This window comes from Podarcis pityusensis (genome assembly GCF_964106645.2).
Source record: "Podarcis pityusensis genome assembly, chromosome: 8".
NCBI lineage: Eukaryota > Metazoa > Chordata > Lepidosauria > Squamata > Lacertidae > Podarcis > Podarcis pityusensis.
Window position 1 is genome coordinate 54,522,982 of NC_138033.1, and position 18,611 is coordinate 54,541,592.

General features: G+C 41.8%; 1 protein-coding gene and 1 long non-coding RNA gene across 3 annotated transcripts in view; one reads left to right on the top strand and one right to left on the bottom strand.

Moving 5' to 3' along the window:
- Positions 1 to 18,611, top strand: part of CDH13 (cadherin 13) — a 680,788-nt gene that overhangs the window by 268,427 nt on the left and 393,750 nt on the right. The gene's annotated exons all lie outside the window — the stretch shown is intronic.
- LOC308483060 overlaps positions 4,577 to 18,611 on the bottom strand; it is a 41,468-nt gene continuing 27,433 nt past the window's right edge. Inside the window, exon 4 of the long non-coding RNA XR_013989574.1 lies at positions 4,577 to 5,065. This is a non-coding gene — a long non-coding RNA (uncharacterized lncRNA). The remainder of the gene's footprint in view (positions 5,066 to 18,611) is intronic.

The following is an 18,611-nucleotide window of genomic DNA, read 5'->3' on the forward strand; positions in this document are numbered from 1 at the left end:
TCACACATGAGCCATCACCCCCAACTCAGCCAGGCCGACTCGGCCCGCCACCCCCACTGCCAGACACCTTACCTTTTTTTCAATGCCGTGAGGCTGAGGCCACCTCAGCGAGGCCACCCCCTCCCCTCCGTGAGGCCCATTGAGATTACTAGGGTGCCTTCCTGTGGCAATCGTGAAAGGGATGTGCCAGTGTGAAGAAGCTTTGCCATGGCACATCCTTTTGAGGATCGCCATGGAATTTTGTGCGTGACTCAGGCCCCTCCTTGAAAAGATGGGGGGCTACCCCCCAGATGGCACCCCGGTGGAACACAGTGCAGAGTTAGCTGTTGCACCTATGTAAAGATCAACAAATCTTGTTAAGGCAATGGTGGGGGGAGGGGAATGTGTAAGGCAGCTCCCCAACATCCTCCCTTACCAGCAGATTCTTCCTATGCCTGTTGGGGGGCAGTGAGGTAGCTTCCTCCTTGCATCATCATCATCATCATCATCATCATAATTTATTATTTATACCCCACCCATCTGGCTGGGTTTCCACAGCCACTCTGGGTGGCTTCCAGCAGAATATTAAAATACAATAGTCTATTAAACATTAATGGTGCTGGAGGAGACTCTTGAGAGTCCCATGGACTGCAAGAAGATCAAACCTATCCATTCTTAAGGAAATCAGCCCTGAGTGCTCGCTGGAAGGACAGATCCTGAAGCTGAGGCTCCAATACTTTGGCCACATCATGAGAAGAGAAGACTCCCTGGAAAAAACCCTGATGTTGGGAAAGATTGAGGGCACAAGGAGAAGGGGACGACAGAGGACGAGATGGTTGGACGGTGTTCTTGAGGCTACCAGCATGAGTTTGACCAAACTGTGGGAGGCGGTGGAGGACGGGGTGCCTGGTGTGCTCTGGTCCATGGGGTCACGAAGAGTCGGACACGACTAAACAACAACAATTAAACATTAAAAGCTTCCCTAAACAGGGCTGCCTTCAGATGTCTTCTAAAAGTATGGTAGTTGTTTTTCTCTTTGACATCTGGTGGGAGGGTGTTCCACAGGGCGGCTGCCAACACTGAGAAGGCCCTCTGCCTGGTTCCCTGTAACTTGGCTTCTCGTAGCGAGGGAACAGTCAGAAGGCCCTCGGCGCTGGACCTCAGTGGTTGTGCCTCACTCCACTCCCCCGTCTTTCTTGCCATGGATGAACATTAGCCACCTAACAGGAATGGGGAGGAAATTTACTTGCATTTGAGACAAGCTTAGTGAATCAAGTTATTTTCCTCCTCCTTCATAGCAATAACCAAAGTTTTTCCAATAAATGATGCCCTACCATTTCATACCAACAGTTTTAGCAGCAGTTGAGGGCACTGAGCTGGGTTGATAGCAGGGATAAGTGGAAGTGGACTCCCTACACCCCCTAAAGGGAATCCTATAAAGGATCTTGGTGTTGTCTGGCTCTGCTTGGGGGTTGGCATGCCAGCCCCAAACGTATGGCAGTAATGCCATGATATCAGTTCACACCATGGTGGGCCTGAGCTTGGATTCCCCCATGGAGGATGATGGCAGAGAGTTGGATCAGGTTCAGCTCAGATTTTAATGTGAATCTAACAAATCTGCACTTCCTGAAGCAACATGTGAACCAAAACACAACTGTGGAATGGGGAGATCATGCCATCAGTGTCAACAATACTGAGCAAGATGGACCAATGGTCTGATTGGTCATCAGTCAGTTTCCTAGGTTCCTATGGCTCGACTAATTTCTGGGTCTCCAACAGCTGCTTGAAAGCACAGAAGCAAGCTCAGGTTGTTTTTTTAAAAAAGAAGAAGGCAGGAATGACATGATATGAGAAGGTGGTGGTGGTGGTGTCCCTTTGCTGGCAGACACCATGACAGTGAAATGTTTCAAGGGATATGCAAATGCCCTGTCAACAAAAATAATATTTGTGGATTAAATCCATTGGATTGGGGGATTGCTTTAACCTGGTGCAGTGAATCAATGGGGGGAAATGGGAATGAAAGGTCCTAGTTATCTCTCTCTCTCTCTCTCTCTCTCTCTCACACACACACACACACACACACACGATTTCTGCATACATGGGGCTCTGCAGAGATGCCTACAAGCACAAAATGCAGTTGTCATAATTTTACTTGAAATAACTGAGAAAGACATTTGATGGATTCTCCAAAACTGTGGAACAGGGTAAGCCAACATGATGCCTTCTAGATATTATTGGACTAGAACTCCCATCATTGAAGGTCTTTGTGTTAAAAACCAGTAAATGAATAGACCATATCATGCCACCATCCCTGGCTCTTGGTCATGGTGTCTGAGGCTGATGGAAGTTGGAGTCCCACAGCATTGGAGGATACCATGTTGCCTACCCCTACTGTAAAGACTATTTTTTAAAAAATAAATAAATTATAAAATGTCTAAATAATGGGTACAATTATTTTCCTGTTCTATTAAGGTGTCTACAGCATTATCCTAGCCATGTCTACTGAGCAGTAAGATCTACTGACTTCAGTGGTGCTTGCTCCCAGAGAAGTGAAGTTTGGATCTTTTTAAATAGCTGACCATGTTGTCAACAGAAAATCCTGTAAATACTACAAATGATGGTTTCCCACATCCCTGTAATAATTCATGCACTTCCAAGCACAAAAGAAGCAAGAAAACACACACACAAATGCAGCACAAAATGAAAAGAACATTAATTTGTAAGAGCAAAAGTTCCCCTTCGTATATTGCCTTTTGGAATCTCTGAATAGAACATTAATTGGCTAGAAAGGATTCGTGGAAGTGGTATGGGACCCAGAGAACTTGACTTAGCATGAGGCATGTAGTTTCTGCTCTTCAGAAGGCAGCACAAAGCACAAGAGCCTTGGAGGGTAGGAGAAATCAATTTTCAGCAATTGTACAGATTTCCAGCTTTGTGCTTTAATTCTCTTTTCTTGTTCTCTGTAATAAAAAACCAACAACAACCACTATGTTGGGCAGGTCCCCCCATGTTCCAGATTATCTTTCCTCAGCATCATGGAGCTGAAAAGTTGTACAGAGTTAGACAAATCTGGAAATTCGTCCCATTCCCAAACTCTGAATGAGAATTTATTCAGGGCACCCATCCTCAGTTTCCACTCGATAGCTGCTTCTGTTCTGGATGATCTGTTCTGGATGGGCTTCTTCCACCCATGAGTGGAAGAGTACTGAAACATTGGTTTGAGCAATAAAGTTGATCCACTTCTGCTGTTGACTCCAGCATCATTGTTCGGAGAGTGTAAAAAGCTTCACTTGAAAGAATCCAACCCATGGGATAGTCCATGCAAATGCTAGAAGTGTCAAAAGAGTTTCAGAGGTTTTTTTGGGTGGGGAATCATACTAAACATCAATGAACCAATGCAAGGGAGACTCCATATGAATTCGCTGCTAAAAGCTTTTGTCATATATCAAACTTTAGCAGCAGCCAGGTGCAGAAGGGAGTTATGAACCAGCTAGTGCATGCAATCGCCTCTGTTCTCCTTGCAAATAGCTATGTTTTGTGAAGCAGCAGTAGCCTCAATGTAGCTTTAGTTAAATTGGCAGATTATACTAATGCTGCTCTGACAGCATTTGTCTTCATGCTCTTCAGCAGCACAATGACTGTTACAAAGCCTTAATTCCAGAAATAAACATGCTTTGCATCATACATAATCTTGCAGCTTTCATGTCTGGTGATGGTATTTATTTCGGGACTCTTTTCCTTTTCCCACTTCAAGGCTGTGACAGGCTTAGTGTATAGGGTGCTCCATAGGAGTCCAGTTAAATGATTGAGAATGGATTTGCAGGGTATAAGCTGTTTAACCTCATTCCTCCATGTTCTCACCTGGCCATTATTGAATATTGCTTCTCAGGTGGAGTCCATAGAAAGCCTGAGATTACTCCAGCCATCTATCCTTATCTTTTGCTCTTACACTCTTTCTTTCCTTGTTTTTCTGCAGTTAGAAACTTTAGGTCAACTTTAGAGGAGTAAAATTCTTCCTTTACTTCCATCCCTTCCTGTGCTTGCAACAACAAAAAAACAACCATATCCCAACTATAAGAATTTCACTCAATTTTTTTTCCACCTATGACAATTACCAGTTGTAATTTCTTTCTTGTTAATTACCGTATTTTTTGCTCTATAACTCACTTTTTCCCTCCTGAAAAGTAAGGGGAAATATGTGTTCATCTTATGGAGCGAATGCAGGCTGCACAGTTATCCCAGAAGCCAGAACAGCAACAGGGATTGCTGCTTTCACTGCACAGCGATCCCTCTTGCTGTTCTGGCTTCTGAGATTCAGAATTTTTTTTCTTGTTTTCCTCTTCCAAAAACTAGGTGCATCTTGTGGTCTGGTGCGTCTTATAGAGCAAAAAATACGGTACTTTTCTTCTCGTTGAAGAAAAGAAAAAGAAGATTTTTGGGGCATATCACTCATATTTACCAATGTCCATTTGCACATCAGTAAACACACACACACACACACACACACACACACACACACACACACAGAGCATCTTCATGAAATCATATCTGAAATCAAGATTGTGGTGTTTGTGTGTGTGATGTATTTTATTGATGGAGAGGATGCAAATGAATGGAAGCTACTGAAAGCAGCAGCAAACTGTACAAGCCAAAATTCCAGCATTCACATTGGAAATTCTGATGAATAACATGGAGTTCAGAAGCAGCAGATCATGCACTGAAGGAAATCTTCTCATCCTTACACCATGCATGATTTCCTCCTGTTTCATCCTCAGATTTACTCCATGGGTGGTGGTGAACCAGATGAGTTCCTTGTTCTGTGCAGGATTCTCTGCTCTCTCTTTTCTCCTGACACCTCTGAGTTGCTTAGAGTTCAAAAAGAATTGTGAGGTAGAACAGGATTGTTCCCGTTTTACAGGTTCAAAAGGGAGCCTGAAGGCTAGTGACTTGGCTGTGCTAAGACATCTCTTTCTTTCTGCTAAGCAGTGGCCAGGACAGTGGATTCTCACATCCTCAAACAGGGGAAATTGTAACCAAGGCTGTCGACAGAGCAAAAGTGTTGTATTGTGAATATTTTGAAACACAACTGTTAAAAAGAGAAAAAAGAAAACATTGACAGACATTCATAAATAATTGAAAGCAAACTGATGCCTCTTAAATAGAAAAGAAAAACCTCATGAACGAACAGTCAGCTTGTTATTGGAAGAAAAGGTAAAACCAAATTAACTAACTGAATGGTTATAAATTATTCACCCAGGCCTGCTGTTTACTAACAAATGTATTTAGGATGACTTGTTCATGTAACTGTGGAAACAATATCAGAATGTTGCTTAGGTTTCTGGAATATCAGCACTACAAATTGTGGGTGGCGAAACTATTTCTATTAAGGAAGGTTTTGTGTTGTTTTTGTTTTTTTAAAGTTTCACTTGGCAAATCCAATTCGACAAGAAATAAAGTGTAGCTTTAATGAAAAGTGTTAGATGTTTGGTGCAACATTGAGTTTTGCATGATTAATTTCTTCTAAGCTTTGGGTAAAGCTGCAATATGTACAGGAGAAGTAACATTTGAAAAAAGTCTCTGATTCCCTGAGGTGCCCTTGGGGAATGTGATGTGCTTTTAGTATGCAAGGAGCAAACATGGGAAGTCAAAGGCCTTTTATGTTCTACATAATGACAGTATCAAGTTGACTAAACAGTATTTCACACTATGAAACACAGAAGTTGCAGGGATCTGGTGTGTGTATATGCAAGGGAGAGAGAGAGAGAGAGAGAGAGAGAGGGAGGTAGTTGGGTATGTTTTGGATTTGTTTAAATCCTATCTTGTTTATAACCCATCCATACTCAGGCAGCAATAGTTAAAACTATGTCTGGTCCCAACTCCCCTCTTCTGCATGATGTGGAACTAATAAATGGTTCAATCATAGCACCCACATCTACCCTTAATTCAGCCCTTACAATGAGGTTCAAAAACAGAGGTCTTGATTGCTGGTTATCAACATGTGTTTTCTTTTTAAATAGTTGCAAGATACAGTCTTGTCAAAGGGGAGCCACGCAGCATGTATTAATATTGCATGGCTATTGCTCTATAGGCAATGTGCTAATGAGGCTAGGCCAGCAGGATGCCATTTCTGGTTTATTTAAACACAAATTGGAATTGGCCATAAGGCATTTATGCAAAATTATAGATTGCTTGTTGCCTTTTTTCCCCCTCTAGGAGAAATTTTTTGGCAATTAAATTGAACCGTCGTTAGGTAACTGGAAAACTAATCTTAGGAGGATGTCAGAGAACATTTTGCCGATGGGCATGTACAACGTTTTGAGATACACAATGGAGGAAGATCCCTAGCTGGGACTGAGTGGAGTTGGGCTATCTTTCATCTGCCTCTGACAAATTAACAAAAGTGCTGTGTCAGGTTTGTTCGCTTGAGGTTTTTTTACCCAACTTTCCCAAAGCAAATTGGAAAGTACATCCTGAGCATTTCAGTAAGACCGATTGTCAGACTCTTTGGGGCCTACAAAAGGGGGAAAAGGTCACACTGTGTGCAGGGGTGTACCTAGGGGTTGGGCAGGTTGCTCCCTCGCTAAGGGTGCAGGCCCAATGGGGTGCAAAAACCACACCTTTCCACTCCATCAGGAGTGGCTAGCAGAGAAGGCAGTGAGTGGTGGGAGGGAGGGAGGCAGAAAGGCAAACAGGTGAGCCAATTGAGGAGGAAGAGGGGAGGCAGTGCAGATTGACTCCAATGGCCATGGAAGAAGTCACTGGTGAAGCACAAAAGGTGACCAAAAGCAACCTATTTGAGTTTCTGGTACATGGTCTCTCCCAGCTTTGGAAGCACTGATACACCCCTTTGCCAAGGGCACAAGGAATGGTGGGGGTGGGGTGGGGTGGCACTAATACAACTCCTTACCAAAGGTGCAAGGGAGCCTTGATATAGCTATGGCCATGTGAAATTAAGGATGCAATCCTAATCCCAGTTAATTAGGATGCATTGGGGGTTGCTTCTAAGTAAATCTGCGCAGCATTCCACAGTGCCTTATGGAATTTCCTGGCAGGAGATGCAGATTTGGCTTGGATGCCTTTAAAAAGGATGCTGTGATGACTGTGTGGAAAGTTCGGAGGCAGTAGATCTTCAAGTACCTGTTGCTGAGGAACCATGGGAGAGGACTATTGTCTGCATGCCCTGTTTCTGGCCTTCCCAGAGGCATGTGGTTGGACACTGTGTGTTGTTTTTGTCTCATACAACAGGGCTCATAGAAAAGGTTTGTCAGCAACCCTTAGTCACAATAGCTAAATTGGACCCTGCACGGTCAGAGGCCATATACTCTTGAAAACCAGATGCTGTGGACAAACAAACAAATTCTTTGTTGTGTGCTGTTTTTCCATGTTTGTCAAATTATACAAGCAAAGAAACCAGCCACTGCGACTGCATCCCACCATGATCTCGCTTCTCAAAGCTGTTGGAGAAAGCCTAACAGCACACCCAAATTATCTTTTAAAACCTCAGATTAGCTACTGTCAGTTATTTTTAACAAAAGGTTAAAATGTTCCCGTGGATAATTGATGCTTCACCATTGTGTAGAATAATAAACAGTTAGTGTGTGTATGCGTGTGTATGCACACACTGAATTGGAATCCTTAATTGAAGCAAGGATGTAAAAAAACAGATGCGGTACATGACACATTGAGAGTGGATGTTTACATGGCCGTTGTCATGGAGCAAGAACCTTTCTGGTAAATTCAGCTCTTTGTAGACTGAGCAGCAATGATTTCCCCCACCCCCAGGAACTGGAATGAAGTCTGCTCTTCCCTCCCTTGGATTATTTTAGGGGTTCTTTGGTTCTTTTTGACCCTGACCCACCTGCCTTTAGCTGAAAAGTGAAAAGCATCTGATTTTTCACAAGAGATGGGCTGCAACAAAGCTTTGGGGTCTCCAAACCTTTGTGCAAAGCCTGAGTAGCATCAGTGTTGCTACCGTGCTGCTGGTGCAACACTTGGATCCTGGTTTTGCTTCCTGACATGGCTTTGCCTTGCTTTGGCTTTGTGACAGCACATTGCCATTATTTTGCATTGGCTACGTGATGATTCCTGAAGCCTACCCAGAGATGGGATACATGGATGTGTGGTGTATCCTACCCCAATTCTCATATCTTCTGTGTTGTAAGTAGATGTGTTTGTGTGTGGCCCCAAGTAGGAAGGGCAAGTGATGCTCTGATAAATAGGTCAAACATTTTGTTCTTGTCTGCATTCTCTTCCCCCCTGCAAAAAAAAACATGTTCTAAAGGGTGCAGGGTAGAAGGCTGTTTGTTGCCTGTAAATTGGGGCATATAGTTGGGGGTATTTCAGCCCAGTCCTATGGTTGCTACAACATGGACATCACTCTTCTCTTCCAAAAAGCTCACGTGGTTCATCTGTTGATGGGACAGTTATTGGGATTAAACCAGTTGTGAAAATCTCCCTTTCTGATACAAATGCTCTGACCCTATTTTAGCATCTCTGCAATTCCCAATAAAACTAAACATCTCCCAGTCTCTACCTTGACTTAGGAAATGCTGACCCATCACAGAGGCCAAAACTTTCACTCTGCCCATTCCCCAGCTCAGTAAATCTGCCGCCTACCTCTCTCTCTCTCTCTCTCTCTCCCACCCACATACCCACCCACCCACACCCTGCCACCAGGGCAGATATATTATAAAACTATTGCAGTTTAGGTTTCAGGGTGCCTAATCCTAGTTGGGCCCCAGAATCAACTTTAGTCCACACTGCTTAAACATTTTTGGTCTAATAGACCCAATTAGAGTCACACAACTCAAATTGATTATTTTTTGTTGCCTGTATTTCAACAATCTCAGAGTTTGAGAGTCAGTAGCACAGATGCTATAAAGGTTGTTGTAAACAACCGCATTGAAGGAGGCCCCATAACAGTTCAAGCTTCAGGGCCCCCAAAATTTAGGTCCACCATTGCCCACACCCCACCTTGTACCAAACATTTGCCTTGGTCCTTTACCATTCCTTGCAACACAGTCTCCCAGAGACTTAACACAGACTCATCACTCACCCAACAATCTTGTGATTTCTCTCAAAGTTAATCCTTGTTTATCTGCCATGTTAAGTTGTTCTCCATCCAATGGGTAGGAGGAAAGGTCATTGTGAAACTGTGTCTTGAATAAATCCCAGCCTAAAAGGCCAACAGTTGCTTTGAGGATGCAGATATGCATCAATTAAGTATCCCTTCTCAAAAAGAAACTGCTTGCAAGTCCTTATTTACTGTGTGGATGTCACTATCATATCTTTAGCTAGTAGCAAAGTGCAACCCAGATGGAGCAAGGCAACAGTATGTAGCAACACCATCACTTACTAATGCTGTAAGAGACTAGTGCTTTAGGGAAAGAAGAGAAGCTGGTGAAGGGCGGAGGAGTAGGAAGGGGGAGAGTTCTGTTCCAGCAATTCATTCTTTATAATAGGTTTATAACCATGAGCAATGACAAGCCAAGTCAGACTGATTAGTATCTTATCTCTGTAAGCTTCCTTTGCATGATAATCATTAAGATTTTTCTAATCCAGAAGAATAAGAAGCTATTAGTCAAGCAGTTGTCTCTGATAAGTGGGGGGGGGGGGGAGTCTGGTTCCTCAATGAGGTCAGAGGCACAGCTTTGAAGGACTGGTCATGAAATGTGGGCTCTAGCTTCAGTGGTCCCTCAAGCTAAGTTTTCCCATTGGGCCTCTTTCACCTAGAAGAGGCAAGAAGTGCAGAGTGAAAACTCTGGTCTCATTGGACGCTTTATGATGCCACTGGGACATTTGCCAATGGGAGGGGGAAGGCTTCGCCTTGTCATTCCCTGAACCAATCTGTAGCATTTCCAGGCAGTCCCTTTTGAAACCCCCAAGAGCCTCTGCCAATCAAAGGAGACAATACTAAGCTAGAGGAAACAATGGTCTTATGTGGTATAAGACACCTTTCTATGTTGCTATGAGTTCCTCCATTGAGTAAGGGTTGTAGGTCAGTGGCAGAGGATAAGCGTTGCGTGCAGAAATTCCCTGATTCAATTCCCGGCATCTCCATATAGGGCTGGTGAAGACTCCTGTCTGAAACCCTGGAGAGCCACTGCCAGTCTGTGTAGACAACACTGAGCTAGATGGACCAATGGCTTGACCCGGTATAAGGCACTCCCTAAGCTGTCCCTATTACTACTGCATTCTGGAGGCATCTCTGGGCTCACATGTTGTCTGATTTTAACTTCTAGTGGCAGTGTTCCTTCTAGATGAGCCGTTGAGATGCCCTGACTCCGCATGGGATCAGATGGGCTTTATATCTCATGGGTGTCATTGCCAACATACCCATAAAGAAGACTCAGTAAAAGAAGCTTGGTTGGGGGAAATGTTATATTCATTTAAAATATAACAAACTGGAAGATCTGCAAACAATAAATCAACATGTTTACCGAATCAAAATATAGTGCAGACAAGGATGTCCTTTGGTAGGAAAAACCAATTTCCTCCCCACAACAGGGCATGTTTACAGGCACATCCTGTAGTCCCATTGTAAAGGATTGGAAAGAATTCTTCCTCCTGTCTATGAGAACCTTGAGAATGTGAACTCGATGAGTGAATATGGTGATTGTTAGTAAGGAAAAACTACCTGGCCTTCGTGTATTGGGTATAGGATGGGGGGGGGAGAGTCAATTTCTTTTTGATGGTGCTGACTGGTGAGGTTCTCTTGGCCCCCTGATGGCTCTTTTGCTGGTTAAACAGAAGTGGTTCTTTGTGTAAGTGTGAGTATCAAAGGCAATGTTTGATGTGAATAGAAGCCATGTTGGGAATGGCTGTGAAAGGCAAGACAACATGGCACAGTTTTAATGAAATTGTTCTCAACAGCTGCACTTGTCTGAGACTAAGAGTCAATGTTAAAAGATAAGTTATGTCACTTTGTAGCTATTAGGCTTAGCCCTGATGGAATCAAATGTAGTTTGTTGCAATGCACGGAACACCCCTTCCTGAAAAAGCTAGCAGCTCTGTTTTGATGAGCATTCTCAAGAAAGTCCTGGGCTTCAGCAGGTTATAAATCAGGGTGGTCAGTTACTGGCCATTTTTTAGTTGATTAAGGGTGGGTGTGGATCTCTCCCACACCTTCAAGACTAGTGGATCCCAATGTGTGGGGCATCCATAATGAAGAAAGCTAGTTCTCATGGCAGAGAATTCACAAATCATACCAAATAGTTCACACACACACACCAATTAAAATGAAAGAACATGTGCAATTTTTTGAAACAAATATTTTCTAAAGTCAGATACATTCCAACTAACAAGTCTTCTTCAGTGGTAGATCAAGAATGCAGAGCACCAATATGAACATATTTTCAGAAGGTATAATTATTTTTTATGATATGCTGCAACAAAAAATATATATTTTGAAATGGATTTTAATGTGTATTCAATTTTGTCAATGTCATTACATATAGAGAGGATTTATTTATTTATTTATTTATTTATTTTGCATCCCACCCTTCATCCAAAGATCTCAGGGCAGTTCACAGCATATAAATTCAAAAATAAAATAAAATAACAAAACAAAAACACAAGTTACATAATATAAACAAGAACAAAAACAAAACAAAAAGCCCCTAATTAAGCTAGTATTATTTTTATAAAATTATCATTTTAAAGTTGTTTTATGTATGTAATAGATTCATATGCTACCTTTTCTTTTTCTTTTGTATCCATCATTCCATCCATTCATCCCCAAAAAGGATATTGTAGGACTAGCAAAGGTTCAGAAAAGAGGTTCCAAGGGGTTGCAGCAACTCCCCTATGGGGAAATGTTAGGGTTCGGGCGTATGCAATTTTTGCCCCCAACTTTTAGTGTGAACTTAAGTTGAGGAGATAGCAACAGAAGTTAGAGTGCTGCTGCTACCCACAAATATTTCACTGTATATTTCCTTGGGTGCTCTCTGCTGTATTTTGGATCTATAGTGGTTACCATGGTCACCATATGCTAACTGTTTCAGACTATATTGATGTTTAAGAGAATTCATTAACTAAGTGCTATCTGGTCTGCTCTAAAATGTGGAATGTTTAACTGTATTTTTTTTTGGGGGGGGGTTGTATTTAATTTGTGATATTTTAGGAAGCTTGGAGATTTTCTCTGAAATACGAAGTGGTGTAAAAATTGCCTAAATAAATCAATTAACAGTGACTGCTATGTGGAGTGTTGACACCACCAGCAAGAATAAGACTTTTGAAAGAGAGAGACAGAGAGAGTAACAAACTATGGAGAAGCCTGTCAATAGCTATTAGTCATTCTGGCTATGCTCTACTTCCACAGTTGAAAGCAGTGGTTGCTTCTAACTACCATAGAACCATGGAATTGTAGAGCTGCAAGGGACCACCATCTGGTCTACCCCCTGAAATTCAAGAATCTTTGACTCAACTTGGGCCTTGAACCCACAACCCTGGGATTAAGAGTCTCATGCTCTGCCAGCTAAATTATCCAGCCTCCAGTTGCTGGAAACACAGGAGTGGAGAGTGTTCTTGTGTTCAGGTTCTGCTTGAGGGTTTCCCACAGGTATCTGGTTGGCCACTGTGAGAACTGGGTGCTGGACTAAAGGGGCCACCAGCCTGATCCAGCATAAGGCTCTTCTTATGTTCTTATTTCCATTGTTCACCTACATCAGTACGACCCTCTGAAACCTGTAACATTTTGCCTACTGTAGCAATCCTCTACCTCATTTTGGGTGCCCCCATGAAATATGCTCAGAGTCGAGAGTGGATTTCATGCTCTTTATTCAGCTCATAGTGGTGAGGAGGAATGAAAGTTCCCCCAAAGTATCTGCTTTATATACATTATTTACACAATGGGCTGCATGTGATTGGCTAATTCCGGAATTCTCCTGTAGGCCAATCAGGTTGTGGATTCACTTCCATCTGGAGCTGGATTGGGTGGCTCCTGCAGACCAATCATACTGCTGCATTGTTCTAGGACCAATCAGACTGCTGCATTCTGAATCCTATTTTTCTAGGACCAATCAGATTGCTGCATTTTGGATCCTATTCAACTTAGTACATAACACCCCGCCAAGCTAAAAGTTCAGCTCAGACATATTGTACCTGAAACAAATAAAGAAGGGACACATAAGAAAGCTGGGGAGAAGGGAAAATGGGGCCAAATTGAAAGAGAGGAATGCTTATGATCAGAACCAGAGAAATGTACCATTCCTTTGTATTTACTAAGACATTTATTTGTGTGCTTCTCCCAATTCGGTACACTTTAAGTTTCTGCAGAGCTGTGAAAATGCAGGTTTATCTACTCAGTGCTTCTGTTGTCACAGGTCTTTAAATATCTTTATTTTTTCCCCTCCTGTTTCGAAAGAGAAGGAAAATATTGCAGACCAGGCTCTGATTATTACTCACTTTCATTTTGCTTTGCTACATAAACGATGAATCATGTACTATCACCAAAACAAGCAAGCACTTTGGAAATAATGCTCTGGTATCGCTTACGCCGCAGGTGGTGAGAGACAAAGGCTTTCATTTTGGGTGATGCTTCTTAAGATAAATCTCTTACCCTTTGGAATAAATAGTGTTCCCATTCATTTCGTGCAATTTTTAAAGAATGCTTCCCACCGAGTGCCAGCTAATGTTTCTCTGGCTGGTTTGAGTATAATGGCAGAGTCAGGCATAAGCAGTTCTTCAGGGAGAGCGAGGAGAAATTATTTCACCCACATGATGCCACTGTGAAGCATCACTAATGGCAGCACTCTCAATTGCACATGAATGGATTAGTCAATTTCATCTTCTTATTTTCCAATCTTAATTTCAGATCACCACACCAGTTTGCATCAAAATTAGTCAGCATTTTAATGTGCATTTCTATAAATATATACATTTTGTGTGCAATTTTGTCCAATGTACACATTTTTACATGCCATTTTCACATATATAATGTATTTTGCATATTATTTTTGCAAAAGTTTGCAGTTCTGTGCATATTTTTTGCCGAACAAGACTCCTTATTGAACACTTTAAAAAAATGGAAATTTTTACCACAACTTCTGTAGAAGTGTTGATTTTGAAGGCTAGTTGCATTGGAGTTCACTGTAGATGCAGAATGTGTGAATTAGGTATTGCATTAAAATGCAAATTGAACCAACACCCCCTGCCATACCTCCTGTCAATGTATATGATGATGATCCATGGTTGTATCACTAGTTGCACAAAGACACACAGGCAAGAACGATGATTTACCAGGGATGGATGCAAGAAAACAGAAGATCTCCCTTGCCTCTAAGGACATTGAATACTACCTTAGTTTCATTTTTGGATGAGGTCTATGCAGTTAAGTTCAAAGCTTCAGGGGAAAATGAGTTTTGTAGAGGGTATGAAAGATGTTGAAAGCCCCCATCCCAATTTACATAACGGGACGCAGGGCCATATCATTGGTGTCGCATCCAGCATCATGCGCCTACCCACTTTCATCCTCCAATGTCTGTGCATTAAGCATTGGTGTTTGAAGAAGGAGAGCCTACAAATAACACATGATCTGGAACCTTGCACAATCAGGGTTTCATGTTTTATGAAGAAACATGGTGTAGGCCCCCCTAACAGCTTGGGACCAGTTTACTTCTCAGATCACCTTACCCCATCTTTGCCTACTTGACTACTTCAACTGCTTTACTCTGCAGAGTTGACACTCACTGAACATTATATGTAAATAACCATATGAGTGTATGGCTCAACTATTTGTGAACACAGATTGCACACTCATTGAATGTAATGTGCAAATATTCCTCAAGGGTTGAGTAATCGAATGATGCACATCTCTAATACAGTGACCTTGACAGTGACTTAAACTGCAGACCAAAGTTTATGGGAGAGGATTTAAAAAGAAACCCAATGCCTGCCCTAGTGTAAATTATCTGGCAAACAAAACCCAGTTGATTTTTGTCTCAGAAAGCTTGGGAAGCATATTGAAAGCTACAAAAAGCTATAGTTTTCTGCAGTGTGGTTTGCAGGTGTTGTCCAGGTATGCCTGTCCTTACATTTTGGTGATAGGCTGCAGGTGCTAGACTGTGAGGTTCTGGTTCCTTCTGCTGATCTAGTTTTAATTTTTTTTTAAGGGAAGTTAGATGTAAAATATATAAATAATGAAGAAGAAGCCGATGAGATGATGGGCTCCAGTTTGTTTGCTATGAACCAGTTGCTTCTGCTTTTGCAGCATATCCAGCACAATTGCAAGTAAGACTTTCAAAATAAAGTGGAATTAATATCCATAAATTTGGAATAGAAGAAGCTGCCTTATACTGAATTGTACCATCTAGGCCTGGCCAAGGGCGCTGGCTGCTAGGGTCTTGGAGACTGTGGAGGACCCCCTTTTTTAAGGGGCCAGGACCCCTCAATGTTCAGAGGACTCCCCACATGACATCAGGACATTTCACAGAGTTGCACATGGGCCCCCTCATTCCTCCAGAGAAGGTGGCACCTCTGATATTGGCCGATATCGTTCACAATGCCTGGCAGCTGCCATGAGATTGATGGGATGTAGGAGGCCTTCCCAGCACTTAGGGGAGAGACTAGGGGTTTAAGCTAGTGCTTCTGCCTACAAACCATGATTTCTACTGCTGAGCTACACCCCTTCCCCAAGTTTGCTGTGCACCACAGCCTTAATCCTTAGGGAGCTGAATCAAAGGGCAAATATCCACTGCTACAAACACAAATCAGTGTTAAAGTGTTCTAACTGTCAGGGACATAGAGTCTTTGAGAATGCTAAGGTTTTATTTTTGCTTGCTTGCTTGAATATTCATTGGAAGCTCTAAAGAAGATTCAGGGTGGTGAAACCTAAACTTTGCAGTATGTCAGACAAAGTTTCTGACCACCACATCCTTAGCTCATGCCTGACAGTAGCCCATATTTCAAGTCCTTTCCATGAATTTCTGAACAATGATCAGAAAACAAAGTACAATGTTTGTGTATCAGCTCTCTGGACCTGGAGAATTGACCTGTATTTTATTTCAATGTATCTGTATGTTGTTGCTGCCTTTGTCATGTTTTTTTATGTTGTTGCTGCTTTTGTTTTGTTTTTTGATGATTATTTGGGTCAGACGTGGGAAGACTTAGAATTCCCTTTTCTTCTGAGGTTTTTCAGCTCCATGGGAGAGCTGTGATTAAATTTGTAGTACACATAATGTCAACTGGCAGACAAAAACACATACCACACACACACACACACACACACACACACACACAGTAGAATACAGATATAAAAAGTTTCTTGAAGGACCTGACGCTGAACATAATGCCAACAGACTGGTAAAGGAGCAACAGGATGAATGAAATATAGCTTGTTTTTCATTGGAAGATGCTTGGCACAGACTCTGTTCTCCTCATGCTGAGTTTTGGAGCCTATTCTTAGCCATACGGCATATTAAACATAATAAAGATGTTCACTTGGCAGAGGCAGCATGACTAGGGGTATCAGAAGAGCCATACAGAAGATATCAATAAATAAATAACTTTGCACAGAAATAAAAGTTTGAATATATACACATCAGAGTGTTTTATGGAAGTGAAAAATAAGTGGGTGGAGTGATGTGATGGGTGTTGAAATGGTTGAGCGATTTTGTTTTTGGGATTGTGGTTTTTGTGGTTCATAGTTGTTTTACTTAGTGCATTGTTTTAGAGGCATTTATTTAATTGCATTACTTGAACTGTATTACTTAAAATGTGGAATTATCATGATGATTAGTAATTGTAGGGAGAAAAAAAACATTGGTTCTGAAGATGAACTGTGCATTGTAGCCCTTACATTATTTCCTTTCCATTGGGATTTATAATCTCACTTGGAGGTTTTGATTGAAATATGACATGGTATATAAATTAACTAAACAGATAGATCGAGTCATCTGGATATGACTGGTAGATTTTTAAAAATATGTATTTTCATTGGGGATAATGATGGGAATTGGTAAGATGATATATTAATTATATTTAATCTTCTAAAGACCCATGTATGTGGGTTAACAACAAAGGGAAAATGGCTAGGTGCCTGGATTCAAAACGTAGGGTTAGCACACAGATAGCCCCAGTAGTAGAGTATTGAGTCCCATCATTAGGCAGGTTCATGAAGCATATAAATAGGCTATTGAACCTTATTTATTCCATTCATCTGTGTGAAGCAGCTGACCCCCTTTTACCCCTATTTCAACTAATGCAATGTAATTTTAAAATGTTATACTTACAGTTTCTAGGTCTCAGGCATGCATTTTCCTTATGTAACAGCAATGAAATAATACAAATTGTATAGTTGTTAACTGAAGCAAAGTAGCTTCAGATACGTGGGAGCCAGCAGCAGCTCACTGGCATGATATGTCAAGGGTGCACAGACATTTTCACTATACACCAATGTAACGGTGCCCAGGGCCTCTGCTGTACTAGTATAGGATCTTGGCGCAGCATTGGGCCAGGAGGCCAACTATTTCTCTCTAGTGGCAGAACTGAGAAGTATTTTTTTCCCAGGAAGCTGTGCTTTGCTACCTCTGCATCGCCCTGAATGGTAAATTGGTCCTCTGCACTGTGTGTGTGTGTGTGTGTGTGTGTGTGTGTATATATATGTATATAATGGGTGTCCATTTATATTTTTTATTTGCATTATTGATTTTTTCCAGAATAATATCAGTTCAATAAAAAAAGACACTGAATTACAAGGTGTGGAGAAATAGCAAGTCCCACTTTATCTAATCAATATCTCCTCATCTCCCTGAATAGCGAATTTCCCTCACGGGCATTACATTTCCAGCATGCCATTGTTAAGGCTTGTCAAATTACAAAAAAAGGAATTAATTGCATTGTCTTACTTAAATGTGTGTATTGTTGCTATTTTGACATTTAAATGATTGCTGGTGATACAGACTCCCATCGCTGATGGGAGAGGATGTTGATGGCTGTTTGAAAGCCTCATGGAAAGTCTTCCTTCTCAATCTAGGCAAAAACAGCAAGGGGAGCAAAAGATTGGTTCTTATTCTTCCAGAAAAGTACTTGTGCATAACACTCCAATTGCACGACTGCTACATAGCTTCTATGCTGCTGCCAATCTTTCAATCTGTCAAGGGGCATATGAATGGTGTCCCCAAACTGACAGCTGAATTCCTCCGCAGAACCAATGCATGTAGGGGTCTTTCTCTGTCACTCTCTCTGTCTCTCTTTCTCTCTGCCAGGAGTGGCTAATATGGTACCCTCCAGAAGTTTTTAGATCACATCTCCCATCATCCCTGACAATTCCTGTTGGGGCTGATGGAAGTTGGAGTTCCCATGATCTAGAGGGCACCAGGTTGAGGAATGGCTGGTTTAGCAGGAAGCGGGTCTTGTTCTTTTATTTCAATAAATGCCCTGAGCTCATAACTTCTGCATTAAAAATATATATGGTGCATTTGCATCTAATGAAACAGAGAGCTTCACAGATCAGCAGCCTATTAGAGATGGATCTCAATTCCATAAATATGAAAAGCTTTCCATAAGAAAAAGCCCATGCTGAACATAATTACAGTGGTCTACACAATAACAATTATGGCACTGTTGAAGTGTGGAAATTCATATATTCAGGGAGGCGCTTTGATAGTCAAACCAATCATCCTACAGTAATTTCC